At 40.4% G+C, this 9,761-nt stretch overlaps 2 non-coding genes across 2 annotated transcripts; both read left to right on the forward strand.

Annotated features, from left to right (window-relative positions):
* Positions 1-403: 403 nt before the first annotated feature.
* On the forward strand, positions 404-509 carry LOC118492601. Its single transcript, XR_004894607.1, has one exon. It is a non-coding gene; the product is annotated as a small nucleolar RNA R71 (small nucleolar RNA).
* Positions 510-9,019: 8,510 nt separating this feature from the next.
* Positions 9,020-9,126, forward strand: LOC118492702. The gene has a single exon (XR_004894704.1). It is a non-coding gene; the product is annotated as a small nucleolar RNA R71 (small nucleolar RNA).
* The last annotated feature ends 635 nt before the right edge of the window (positions 9,127-9,761 follow it).

Raw genomic sequence — 9,761 nt, forward strand, 5'->3', positions numbered from 1 at the left:
CAACCCGGGGTGGTAAGTATTAGAATTCATGTTGTTATAATTTCTACCACCCCCTCCTTGACCTTGAACGGCATGAACTTCTTCATATTGCCCTTCCACCATTCCTTGGCAATTTTCAGCCGCATGACCTATTTCATTACACAATGCACAAACATCATAAATTTGGTTAGTGGTTTGAACATTACCGTCATCTATTGCGTGCACCTGAGGTCGGGCAATGGCCGGTCGTGCTCTCCTCGATGCTTGAGCTTTTCTTTTTGATGTAGTTGCCATGCTCTCCAAAAACTCCCAATCATCATTCTCGTAATTTGTACCAAAAGTCCCACCGGTGATAGACATTAAATCACGAGCATCTTCAGCACTCAACCCCTCGTGAGAAGCATTCATTAATTCCCACAATTCAATTCCATGGTGAGGGCAATTTTTGATCATCATATTGAAACGCTCAAAAGCCTCATGAAACATTTCACCATGTTGTTGTTGGAAACTCCTCAACCCTTTTCTAGCATCATTCGTCTTTTGAGCAGTGTAAAATTCATCCAAAAAGGTTCGTTGCATTTCCCCCCATGTATATATAGATGCTGAAGGTAATGTGTAGAACCACTTTTTCGCCTTGTCTTCCAAAGAAAATTGGAATAGTACCAATTTAATATCATCGGCTGAGAATCCTTGACTCCCAAGAGTGTTGCAAATCGAGTCATAAGCCTCCAAATGAAAGTAAGGCTCATCCGTTGCTAAAACCTAATATTTTGGCAAGCTTTGCAATGAGTTAGTCCTCACTTCAAATGTCCTCCCTTGATCATTGTGAGGAATGACTACCGGTGAAGGATTATGAGTGATTACCGGCCTAAAATGCACTTCAATGCCCCTCACATTTTCTCTAAGATGCCTCCTTGGTACACCGAACCTACCCCTTGGAGGAATAGGACCCATTGGCCTTGGTACATGCCCTTGCGGTGCAATTGGTTGTTGAAACTGTTGTTGTGGCATCTGTGGGCGTTGAATTGGTCTTTGGAATTGTGGTTGTACATGTTGCGGTCGAACTTGTTGCAATGTTGTAGGGCGTTGCATTTGTGGCCCTTGTGGTCTTGGCTGAATGTGTTGTGGTATGAGTTGTTGTTGTTGTTGTACTCCACCAACACTTGGCATTACTTGCATTTGACCTTGCATGTATCCGAATTCTCCTTGATTTCCATCAACCCCATAAGCATACCCTTCTTCATCAAAACCTTCAAACTCCTCATATCCTTCATCATACCCATCTCCTTGAATTCCCGAAGATTTCCCAAATGGGAGAGTCGAGTACTGAAAACCCGATTGGTGTTGTGGTCTAAAAGAGGGCATAGCATGCACAATAGTTAAATTTGGTGCAATTGTGAAGTTAGATGATGATTAACCCGTAGTTGGGGAAAAGAAGTGGGATAATGGTGGGATTGTGGTAGAAGGGTTAAAGGTAATGGCGGGTTCGACTTGGGTAGTGATCGGTTGAGTAACATTGGTTGGTGTGAATTCGACAGTGGTATTAGGTAACGTGGTGTTTGGTGATGGTTGGGTGGAAGTAGGTATAAAGGATGAGGTCGTTTGACCCGTTGTAGGTGGAATTTGTGAATCAGCCATGATGTTTCTCGGTTTGATGGGTGAAGTGGGTGAACCAATGATCTTGTTTTCTCGTACTAAAACTCTGTTTTGCCTTAGCGTTCTTTCAATTTCCGGATCAAACGATAGCGGTGATGACCCGTGAGAGCCCCTAGTATGCATACACCTGAAGTACCTGCACACTAAACACAACCAGCGTAAACCCAAAAATAACAAAACAAAACTATTAAACTAACGCACGTTGCGCACTACTCCCCGGCAACGGCGCCAAAATTTGACGAGCTGTCGTAGGTACACGCAAATTTAATCCCAATAACAACTAATTAGCTAGTGGTAAGTGGGTATCGAACTCAGGGAGTATGTGGAAAATGTGTGATTTTATAGCTTTGCACTTAAACTAAAATTAACCTACAATGCAGAAATTAAAATTCAAGAGTTGGTTGTTTTGGATTTGGGAACTAATTTTAACTAAGTAAATTGCAAATCAAAGATTGTAGTTTGTAAACAAATTAGGAACAAGCGACCATCCTAGACTTCAGGTTTTAATCCACACTAATGTTTATGCCCAACTAGAAAGAATCACATAGACATGATTCGTGTTTGATTATCTATTTGTGATAAAAGGGAACTAAGTACTCGGATTATAAAATGCGAGGTTGTTACCCGATGATCAATTGGCAATTATCCAACCCTAATCCCTCCCATGATATCTCGATTGCCAACGGCACCAAGAACGTATGGTTTTAGATTATGATCAAACAAAATTCAACACCTTACAAACAAACATTCAAACACCACAATAACTTAAACAAACATTCAAAGTCATTGTTCTAGAAATTCAAGCACAAACATAGTGTTTCAAAAGTAAACCTTACATCTAGGATGATCACCAAAAGTTTAGCCACTCATGGCTTGAACAAACATCATAACAAAAGGATTAATGTTCATACGAATCAAAATCACAAACTGAATGTTAGAAATTGTTTAGAAGTAAGCAAGAACAGCCAAATTCGCCCCTAGCAAGTTCCCAAATCGTCCAATGATGAGAATATCCCAAAAGACACCATCAAAACTGATTAAATGAGGCAGTTACATTTTTTCCGCAGCGTCCACCGTAAATTATGGTATCACCGTAATTTACGGTGATGTTCAAAGTGTTACAGTCTGGATAGACTGAGTTACGGTGGCCAATGTTGATGTTTCAGGGCCACCATAAATTACGGTGGCACCGTAATTTACGGTGGACCCCTGAAATGTGTGCCTTGTTTCTTCTTTTGTTCCGCAAACGACCCGTTCATCTTCAAACCTTCCAAAGCTGCATTTTTCTCCACTTTAGGCCGCCAAACCGCACCTGAGACATAAACAACAGTAGTTATCTAATTCAAGATAATTACTTACTTAAATGAGGGAGAACTTGTCTTTTTAACATCATAAACCTAGAAAGAAGGGGGTTTAGGTATTAACAGACTTAAAGATGTTAATGAGGCCCTCCTATTTAAGTGGGGGTGGAGGTATAGGGTCGAAAACCGTAACTTGTGGAGAAAAGTGGTGGAAGCGCGCCACAGTAAAAACAACCAAAGAAGCTTTCTTCCGCTTAACGGTAAATATGCGGGGTGTTGGAATAACATAGTGAAAATGATTTCTAAAAAGAAAATTAATGGGAAAGGTATTAATCGGTTAATATCGGGTAAGGTGGGGAATGGGATGGATATTCGGTTTTGGATTGACACATGGATGGGCGACCTTCCTTTCATGGAAAGATGGCCACATCTGTTTTCTTTGGAATCGTGTAAATCTTGCAGGATCGTAGACAGGATTGATAAGGATCAAGGTATGGGAGGCTTTTCTGGGAGTTGGGTTAGACAACCCAGATCTATTGTTGAGCTTAAGGAATGGCAGGAATGTCAAAACGTTATAAATAGGGTGAGATTGTCCAATGACAAGGATACGTGGATATGGGAGAGGGAAAATGGTGTGACCCACATCAAAGTTTGTGAGATTCAAGAGATGCATTTAGTAGCATCAAAGTTTAGGTTAACACTTCTTCACAGAAAAAGTTATATCTTACTAAAAGTAACTCATTTAACAAATCGATATGAACGATTTATATATTTTATTTTTTATTTTGTAGTTTCATGAATGAATCAAACTAGGTTTAAATTAGTTCGCCACGTTGCGGCGAATTTTTTTTTATTTTGTCTGTGTTTACATGTGTTTTAAATTCACTACGAGCGTGTTGCGAACGGAACTGCTAACAAGAATAAAAAGAAAATATAGAAAAAAACATTAAAAGATAACCGAAAGAAAATCAAACAAAAAAGTTGTATGGTAACGACGTTGTTCGTATGAAACTCGTGGTCAGAGATTGATGTGCGTGAAGTGTGTTATAATTTGGATGTATATTTTAAGCCCTTTTTACACTTTTAGCCAAGTTTTAAATTTATAAAACACGATATTTACTAACACTAAACACACATATGGGCAAGTGCACCCATCGTGGACGTAGTATAGTGTTGGTAAGATACCGAGGTCGTCCAAGTACACAAGAGCTTTTAGTACCGGTTTATCCTCAACGTCTAATCAAATCAAAATGTTAGAAAAAGATTTTAAACTAAGAAAATAAAACTAATTAAAATGCTGAAAATAAAAATAAAAACAAAAACAGATAGACAAGATGAATCACTTGGATCCGACTCGTGTATGGTGTAACCTTTGATTATTTTCGTACTTTTGCACATGTGTAAGAGATTATCTTAGTTATTGTAGTAGGCCCATCTTTTGAAGGTGACGTTACCCTCAACCCATTAGTTTGAGTCAGCAAGGATACAATCCTAAAGGGTCGGATTATTGAAAGATAATTAATTAAGTTATTAATGCAAATTATGGTAGGCCCCTCTTTTGAAGGTGACGTTACCCTCGACTAAGTAGTCTGAGTCAGCAGGGATACAGTCCTAAGTAGCCGGGTTATAGTATTAATAGTAGGTAAACTTATGAGGGGGTCAAAGAGTTTGGACCCCCGCCATCCAATACCTTTGGGTATTGAAGGAGATCCTACTAAATTTGACCCAGGTCCCTTGTAGGACCTCTAAACGCTGAACAAGCGCAAGACTCTTACCAAACCGTTCCCTTAACCCCCGACCAGGTAGCCAACATACCTCCATATAGACCGTGGATATATGAATGGTGAAAATCTTTTATTTTATATAGACAGTAAAATAACGTCAAGACACCACGGACAAACGATAAGGAAGAATCACCTTCAACATAAGAAACTAGTTATTAAAGTCATTAATATAAAACCAAATAAAAGGTGCAAAAGATTAAAAATAAAAAGTATTACACTAGACACTTGTCTTCACCAAGTGATGTAAGAGACTTAGGCAAACATGGCCTTGATTGTCAAGAACTCTTACGATCAATCTTGGATCCCGAGACGACTCACACACTCTATGATGGAGAATGGATGATGGTGGTGGATGATGGTGTTGTGATGGTGGTGGGTGAAGTGTGAGAGAGGTGGTGTGCCAAGGAATAAGTTGAAATGGCTCCAAGCACTCCTATTTATAGGCTGAACAGAAGCCTGGGCACGGCCCCGTGTCCGTCTGACACTCTCTCTCTTCATTAATTGTAATTCGCAATTACAATAAATGCGCCTGCAGTACTCTGACCACGCCCCCGTGTCCGCTGAGCACGGCCCCATGGTGGGAAATAGAAGCTTCTATAGGTTTGTCTTTTCTGCTGCTTCTTGGGCACGACCCCGTGCTCGCTGAGCACGGGGCGTGTTCAGTCTTCTATGTCCTTGTTTTTGCTTGGGAAGATGCTGTTGAGGGGTCGGGCATTCCACTTTTGTTCCTTTTCTTGTATTTATGTTCGATTTTGCTGTCTTTTTGCTTCTTTTGTTAATTTGAGCTTATTTAATCCTGAAAATACAAAAGGAAGACAAAAACACACTTTTTCCAACATTAGTACTAAAAAAAGGTTAGTTTTATGCCACATTTGATATAATTTATATGTTGCATTTTGCGCGTATCAAATACCCCCACACTTGAATCTTTGCTTGTCCTCAAGCAAAACTCTTTATTCACTCCCAAATGGAATGGGTAGAAGAGAAGGTTTTTTGGGCTTGTCATAGAGTGTCGAGATTTTCCAAGATCGTTTAGGTTTTATTTTTATTTATTTACAATCCTATTCGTCATGATTTATTAAAAACATTTCATAAGATAAATTATTTATTAAGGCACAACATTCCTTTTTAAAATTCCATTTATATACAAGTTCACATACCTCACGGGGGAAATCACTCACACTCGGCCGAAGGTGTATTTTTAGTGAATCACTCGAGAGCGGCATGAAACTTATTTCTACCATAAGCTATCCAAGCAATCAATCCTCCTCCTTTTTAACTTTATACCTTTGTAAATATCAAGAGGACTTTTTGGGTGAAGGGTTAGGCTTGGGCTAAAGGTGGGTGGTTGGGTTAGTGGTTAGTTGAAAAGGGCGAAAGGCGTAAAAAGCGTTGGTTTTCGTAAAACATTTCGTTTTTGTGACTTTTTATTTTTAATGAAGTATTTATTCAAACAAGCTTTTGTTTGAGGAGCTTTGTTTGTTTATTTCCAACTTCATCATCATTCAATTTTTTTTTTTAGGAAGAGTCACACGAAAACCAAGCTTTGTTACTAAAATAAGGGGTTAAAAATGAAAAAGGAGTTTTGGTGGGTAAAAGGGTTTTGGGTTAAGAAATGAAAAGGTTTAGGCTCAAAGGGGTTAACTAGGGGAAATTTTTGGGTAGGTGAAAAGAAAAATGAAAATAATGGTGTTGAAAGAAAAAGGGTTAGTCCTAATGCTTCCATCATTTACTTACTTGGGTTTAAGTTGGTAAGGACCGGGAATGAATTATCGTGGCAAGTTCTAGAGTCGTAAGAACCAAGCGGCTATTCACACAAGAAACGAAAAATGAGCATTTAGTTTAAAGATGTATATTTGTATGCTCTATAAAGGTTCAAAACTCACTTTTGTGGAAATGGGTTTTTACGTGATCAAGTATATATAATCAAATTTTAACTAAGCTTGTCATGCCGTTTCATAATTTTCTTATGTTGGTTCTTTTTATCACGACACTATCGGTTGTAAATTTGTAAAAATATAACCTTGTTAGAATTAGAATTCCCAACTTAAACTTAGACAAGTAAAAAAAATTGAATTTTTTTTTGAAAAAATTTGGGGTGATTAGCGGTTCCAATAGAGTTTTGTGTAAGGCTTGTTATTAGGACTTGCAAAATTCAAGGTTTTAGCATCCCCCCCCCCACACTTAAATTACACATTGTCCTCAATGTGTCCCAAAAATAAGTTTTTAGGTTGATTGAATGTGTAGAATGGTGTTAAAAGCAAAATTTTATGTTACTGGTAGTCTGGACACGGCTCCGTGTTCAGGTGCCAGTAACAAAAATTAAAGAAAAGAAACAGAAGCCTGGACACGGGGGCGTGTTCAGTGAACACGGCCCGTGTCCAGTTACCTGAACTGGGCATTTTTCTGCAGGATGTTCAGCACGGGACCGTGTTGGCTGGACACGGCCCGTGCTGAGCTTACTGTAATGAAGAACTTGTTGTCGGATGGCCCTGTTTTCGTGCATGGAGCCGTGTTTCTCGTTTCCCTTGTTATCCTTGACCATCCCGAGTGTGTTTTATTCCTGCAAATTAAAACTAAAAGATTAAACTAAACTAAGGATAGTTCCGCGGAATGCCTCCGTGGTGCGCCACGTTTATAAGGGTCCTTGGCTAGACCCAAGGCGAGGTTATATGTTTTCCGAGCGGGATGTTTTGCATTATGTTGCACCGTCGGAGAGCATCATCCAAACTCGAATCAATAACCTTCATGTAATTGACCGGGTCATCGTCCTCTATTCTCTTCCCAACCCCGAACTTTACTTCATTATCCCCATATTTTAAAGTGAGTGTTCCATCATTCATGTCCACCACTGCTTGTGCGATGGCGAGAAATGGTCTCCCTAGTATGAGGGGGACTTCGGTGTCTTTTTCCATATCAAGTATGACAAAGTCGTCCGGGTAGACGAAATTGTCGACCTTGACTAGTAGATTTTCAATGACACCTTGCGGGAATTTGACGGATCGATCAGCAAGTTGTATACTCATTTTTGTAGGACTCGTTTTTCTTAGGCCAAGTCTTTTGAACATTGATGTGGGCATGAGGTTAATGCTAGCCCCAAGGTCGGCTAGTGCATTACGAACGGGGGAGTCCCCGATCGAGCAAGGAATTGTGAAGCTTCTGGGATCAATTTTCTTTTGGGGGAGTTTGTTGAGTACGAGGGCGGAGCATTCTTCGCCTAAGTTAACTAATTGCAATGTTTCAATTTTCCTTTTATGAGTGAGGAAGTCCCTCACAAACTTAGAGTATTTAGGCATTTAGGTTAGGACGTCAATGAAAGGAATGTTGACATGCAATTGTTTTAGTAGACTTTCGAATTTTGCGAATTGCTCATTGGTCTTTTGACGGATTAACCTACCGGGGTACGGAACCGGAGGAGCCTTGGTGGGCTCTGGTGGTGGAGGAGTAACCTTCTTTTGATGGGGCGGTGATGTGATCTCCTCAGTAGGCGGTGGCCCTTCCGCGGGACCCACGGTAAGGTTCCGTAAGGTGATGAGATGAACTTGCGCCTTTGGGTTTGTTTCGGTATTACTTGGTAACGCGCCTTGCGGTCTCTCGGAGAAATTTTGGGCTAGTTGATTTATTTGTTTTTCGATGTTTTGTATACTAGCTTGTTGATTTCTAAAATTTGATTCTAATTGTAGAAACCTATCCGAGTTTTTCTTTTCAGTGTCGGAGATAAGGCGAGATATAGTATCTTCAAGCCTTTCTCGTCCACCTTGTTGTTGAGGGAAATTTTGTGACTCATTTCTTGTTTGTTGAAAGTTTGTTCGTTGATTTTGTTGGTTACTACTATTGTCGGGTTCTCTCCAACCAAGGTTAGGGTGGTTTCGCCATCCTTGGTTGTAGGTGCCTGTTGGAGGACCCGACGGCCTAGGTCTATTATCAATGTAGTTTACCGATTCTGTTTGATCATCTGTTTCTTTCATACAACTCCAATTTTCATGTGGCCCACCACATCCTTCACAGGCCATAACCGAGACTGTTTTTGTCATTTCTAACTTTTTAATTTTAGAAGAAAGGGCCTCGATTTGGGCTTGTAAAGAGGTGCTTTCATCAACCTTATGGGCGCCCGGGGCAATAGATTTATTGCCTCGGGGAGTGTGCCACTGAAAATTGGTTTGAGCAATTTCCTCAATTTGATTATATATTTCATGCGGGCGGTGATTACCTAAAAGTCCCCCGGAGCTAGAGTCAAGTGTTTGTCTTATGTGTGGCAACAACCCATTATAGAAAGTGGATACTTGTTGCCATATCGCAAGACCGTGATGAGGACACTTTCGAAATAGCTCCTTGAACCTTTCCCAAGTTTCATATAAGGATTCCCCGTCCTCTTGTGAATAGGTATTAATTTCAGTCATTAATTTAGCTGTTTTAGCGGGAGGGAAATACTTATATAGAAGTTTTTGGGCTAGTTCATCCCAGGTGTTTACCGATCCAGCTGGGAGGGCGTTAAACCAAGCCTTTGCTCGGTCTTTTAGTGAAAAAGGAAACATTCGGAGGCGGATGGCGTCATTTGATGCTCCATTGATCCGAAAGGTATCACATATTTCTAAGAAATTAGTAATATGTAGATGGGGATCCTCGTCCGCAAGCCCATGGAAGGTTGCAGACTTTTGAAGCATCTGTATCAAATGCGGCCGAAGTTCGAAGTTATTGGCTTCAACATTCGGTGCATTGATAGCGGCGCCGAGATTACCTACGGTGGGTCGTAGATAATCCATGAGGGTACGTTGGTCCGCCATTGGAAGTGGGTTCCCCGAAACCTTCTCTTGGTTTTTAGCTTTTAGTCTTTTTCTGAGAAAGCGTTCGGATTCTTCTAGAGGTTCTTTTATGTCTTTATTAGAACTGGAGCTCATACACTACGTATAGGTGGCGTCTGGTTCCAAGCCCTGCAACAAAAACAGAAAAGAATGTTGGTCAGAAGGTTCACCATGTCCCCGTGCTCGGTGAACACGGCCCGTGGTCGGAGTTACAGTGATTGTTTTCCGGATCCCTGTTA

This window comes from Helianthus annuus, chromosome 5 (genome assembly GCF_002127325.2).
Source record: "Helianthus annuus cultivar XRQ/B chromosome 5, HanXRQr2.0-SUNRISE, whole genome shotgun sequence".
Classification (NCBI taxonomy): Eukaryota; Viridiplantae; Streptophyta; class Magnoliopsida; order Asterales; family Asteraceae; genus Helianthus; species Helianthus annuus.